The sequence below is a fragment of the Cyprinus carpio genome, chromosome A17, assembly GCF_018340385.1.
Source record: "Cyprinus carpio isolate SPL01 chromosome A17, ASM1834038v1, whole genome shotgun sequence".
NCBI lineage: Eukaryota > Metazoa > Chordata > Actinopteri > Cypriniformes > Cyprinidae > Cyprinus > Cyprinus carpio.
Window position 1 is genome coordinate 5105898 of NC_056588.1, and position 5111 is coordinate 5111008.

Here is a 5111-nt window from a genome sequence, read left to right on the forward strand (position 1 = left end):
CCCAACACACACACACTCTCTCTCCTCATCTCCCTCCCCTCTAGAAACCCTCCCTCCAGTGCACCGATGACAGAATCACAGCCATATATGCTTAAAAAAACCAACAGGACCACGTGTGTGAATACTAGGGCCGATTATGAAATCTTAGTGACATACAATGGTGAGCAGCAGTGATTGAAACCATCTGGCCGCTTTGTAGTATGGCTGATGTCCCACATCCGATCTTGATTGTGGTTACTTTAGGTGAAGAGAGCAGTTTTGTGCTTTGGAGAGCCCAGTTTGAGTTCTTTGTGCAGTTGTTCTCTTAATAATTCTTGGTTTTGTAAAGGTCAGTTAGATTAAACATGAAATCTACACATAAATTTACACATAAAATCTCAGAAGGAAGGTATCTCACAGTAAATCTCTCATAATCTGTCAAGAAGTTGTCCAGGTCATATTTTGCTAAATAACTAACTAAATGAATACATAAAATTTCCCAATATTTTCTGTACTGTAGTAAAATATTGCATAATCTTGACATGTATGTAACTTCTGCCATGGGATAAAAACTGACTTTTCATGTCACAATTCATACTTTTTTCATGCAATAAGAAAAAGTCAGGATTGCATGATATAAATCCAGAATTCAATCTAAGAAAAATTGTAATTGTGATATTAGAATTACCTTTTGTAATTTTTTTATTCCATGGTGGAAACAAAAATACAGAATTGAGATGGAAACTAACAATTCAGAGAAAAAAGTCAGAACTGCACAATATAAACTCAGAATTGTTAGATGTAAACAATTCTGACTTTTTCCTCACAATTATGAAAAAAACAATTATGAAAAAAAAAATTATGAAAAAAATTAAGAAAAATAAATTCTACATTTTCAAATACTTTTTTCATTTTTTAATCCTGTGGCGAAAACAGGTTTAAATGCTTGATGATGTTGTTGATAATTGTTGTTATTAAGAAAAATAATAACTTCTTAATATATTTTTTTTATTATTTTTTGTTTTTTTTATTTTATTACACAGTGTACACAATGTATAAACACATTACACAATGTAATATGTTGGTGCAAAAATCTGCTTAATTGTCATGAAAATATTGTTACAATGAAAGAAAGAAGCTAATTAATATTAACATTTTTATATGGTTAAATATTAACAGGAGATGAGATTCACCAACCTATAGGCCGCTCAGTTTTAAGACAAATTATGTGGAAAGGTCAAATTTGTATGGTTTCACCTTTCTTACCATCCTTTTCTGACTTATCTGTAATGTTTATTCTGATTAGAGGATTTGCGTAGACAATTCAAAAATAGTTCTGATTTGCCTTAAATGTCAGCCAACTGTGCTATTTTAGAAAATGTTAATGACCTCTATTTTAAAACAGATTTCAGAAGAATGTTTAAAGAATGTTTCTCACTGGTTTATCTCTGAAAGATCTATCTTTTCCAGTCCTTTGAAGCCCTACAGCTGTGAAAAACTATTTGTTACACTTTCCAAATGTGAGACGGCTTAGGGCAAAAAAAAAAAAAAAAAAAAAGTGAGAGAAAATAGCAACGCAGCCTGCTGTTCTTCAACAGAGGAATGTAAACCAAACATCTGTGGTTTTGAAGACAATGAAAAACTCCATCAAAAATCAGAAAACTGAATATACCCACATAGAGGAGTGAACTGTAATGCCTGTATGTGTGAAAGAAAAAGACAGACAGACAGAAGTAAGGGGCAGCGCAGCCAGTCGTAAGCAGAGCTTTTCTGCTGTCACTCACAGATTGTGGGGACAGGATAAGGCGGAGATGTGAAGCATTTCAGTAATGCTCTCCATTCAACCACAACCACCTGTAATGGTGCCCTGAGTTGACCTCAGGCACCAAACAGACCCCCAACTCGCCTAATTTACCACCTCCCAGCTCAGTCATGCATGCTCAGACAAGAACTCAACACCAGGAGGTTTATATGCAAGGTATCAGCTGTAAAAAATATTATAGTTATGAATATGGCATGCAGAGCTAATGGATTGAATCTTATTAGACAAATAAATAGTTCAAAATGCATTTTGGAAGTCCTGACCATCTTTGTGCCAACATTACATCCGTTTCAGCACAAATCCACAGTCAGTCTTTTGTCCTCTGCTGTCAGAACAATTCGACAGGCTTCTCACCAATAAAAAAGCCCTGTTGTGCCTGAGGCCGGGGAGCTGCAGCGTGGCAGAGGAGCTTTGAAGTGTCAGTGAGGACAGGCTCAGCTGATGATATAGCCGGGTAACCTTTGTCAGGGAGCTCTGGTGGGCAAGAGATGGTGTGTGGTGGCAGCTCGCAGTTAAAGACTGTAATCATTAAACAGAAACACGTTTTTTAAAGGGCAAATTACACTCGCTGAGCTCTTTTATTTTTTTTATACAATTGCATGGCTGTTCAATTAAAAACAAATACCTTACTCTGAAAAAAAAAAGAACAAAAAAGTCACCACCTCCTGCAAGCTTATTGGGATGTTTAAAGTATTTGTATGCAAATATAATGTAAATAAATATACATATAAAAATAAATAATAAAATAAAAAAGATTAATATTATCATTTATCATTAATATTATTATAATTATTAATTGTATTATTTAAAATTATATATATATTAATTTGATAATAAATTATATATAATTATTAATATTTATTAATATGAAAAAGTGTGTGTATATACACACACATTTTTATATAATATAATATTGTATAATATATCAATAATATATAATTTTATTATTTAAAATCATATATAATTTATATAAATGTATCAAATTTAAATAATATTTAATTATAAAATTTTATACGTACTATATATTTATGTCATATTAAATGAAACTGGATGCAGGACCTCTGATCCTAGGTATCTAGATCCTAATATGAAGGTGTTTGACCAAACCAGCGTCCAGCACCTGAAGACAGATACAATGTTTACTGCAAAGATTTTACCCAAATGGGAACTTGGATTGATGTACACTTCATCAAAGCGGCCGGCTAAATCAGTTACTTAAGGAATTTGAGCAACATCGATTGGATCTGCTTGGCATCAGTGAAGTTCGATGGACAGGGAGTAGTGAAATGACAAGTCATGGAAAGAAGATCCTATACTCCTATAATGACAGCAAACACGTCCTTGGGGTTGTACTGTTCCTCAGGGAACAAACGATACGTGCCCTGGTTGGGTGGAAGCCAGTTTGCAATCGTATCATTACGGCCCTTTTTGCATCGGGCCATATACTGACAACGGTCGTTCAGGTTTATGCACCAACTGAGGAAGCAGATGACACTGAAAAGGATGAGTTTTACGATGTGCTACAGACCGTGATTGACAAAATACCGAGACATGGTCTCAAAATCATTATTGGTGACATGAATGCTCACTTCAGCCTTGACTGCCAGGGCTTCAAAGACACTATTGGACCTTTCACATCCTCGAAATGCCCGTTGGACAATGGTGAACGGACCACGGTTGATGTTGTTTTGCATATATAACAACCTTTGCGTAGGCAATACAGTTTTCCAACATAAGTTGATTCACAAGATCACATGGCGCTCACCAAATGGACTCACATTTAATGAGATTAACCATGTCTGCATTAGTCAACAGTGGAGTACAACTTTGCGGGATGTGAGGGTCTTCCGTGCGGCAGATGTGGGTTCAGATCATTACTTGGTCCAACTGCGACGACATGAAGGAAGATCAGAAACTGTCCAACCATTTTCAATTCAAAAGCTTATAGACCAGAATATTGCAGATGTCTTAACCCTTCAATTTTCCAATCAATTCCAGGCTTTAGCTGATGTGGCAGAGATAGAGTCGAAATGGCATGACTTCAAGGAAACATTGAACACCTGTGTGAAAGAAGGGATTAGCCAAAAGAAAGGAAGGTGAAAGGAAGATGGAAAGACAGGCCACACTGACTTCTTTGCCATTGAGACCGTTTGCCATTCTTATTCATGGTGGCCCTCAATTTTGTCATGAGGAAGGCTATGGCAAGACCAAACACAAGCATTGCGAAGGTTGGATTATGCATCAGTGCCGAAAAGTCTAAAGTCATGCATACTAATGCACAAGGTGACATGCCAAGGATTAAGGCTGATGGATGCAACATCAAAGAGGTCGACTGGTTTACGTACCTCGGCAGCACTATTGGATGAGATGGAGATGCAGAGATAGACATCAAACGCCAGATTGGTAAGGCATCAACAGTCTTTCAACAAACATGCTAAATCTGGTCATTTACATCAATCTCACTTAACATCAAGCTCTGCTTATATGCATCTATCATCCTTCTGATGGCAACGTATGCAGCAGAAACGTGGAAGGTATCAGCTATTATTTCTCACAAGGTAGAATACTGGGCATTCATTCCTGCATCAAAGCAATATGCCAAATATTTAGTTATATATATGTACATTTATTTTGTATTATATTTAAATAAAACAAAACAATAAGTTCTAGAAATTTTAGCCGGTAAGTATTGAAGTACCAGTAAGTGAAGTTTAGCATAAAACTATGTTCTGAAGACCTTAGCATATTAATATTTATATATTTGGTAACACTTTATTTTAAGGTGTCCTTGTTACACGTTACATGTACTTGCTATTATAATATCAATTAATAATGCATAATTACATGCAAGTAACCCTTAGTCAAACCCAAATCCTAACCCTAACCATATAGTAAGTACATGTAGTTAATTAATATTACTCAGTACTTATAGTATAATTACACTGTAAAAAGGAAACCCTAAAATAAAGTGTAACCATATACTTTTATGGACTGACAGTTGTTCAGCTGATTGAACATCTTTCCAAAAAAAAACAAAAAAACAGGACTGGAATGTGTGTTTTGTTTTAATTTTATGTTATAGATTTTGTTTTTATGGTATGGAATCCTATTGAGCTACAAACAACCTGAAGTATGCCTGTAACTACCAAGAATTCATCCAACTTCTAGTCGGCGGTGCGACAACCAAACTTCATCACACCAAAACACTTGACCAAAACATTTTTGAGCGCTGCTGCCAGCTGTGCTACACAATCAGGCACATGTGGAAAATGATCACTGCCCTACACTTACAATCCCATCAACAGCTGTG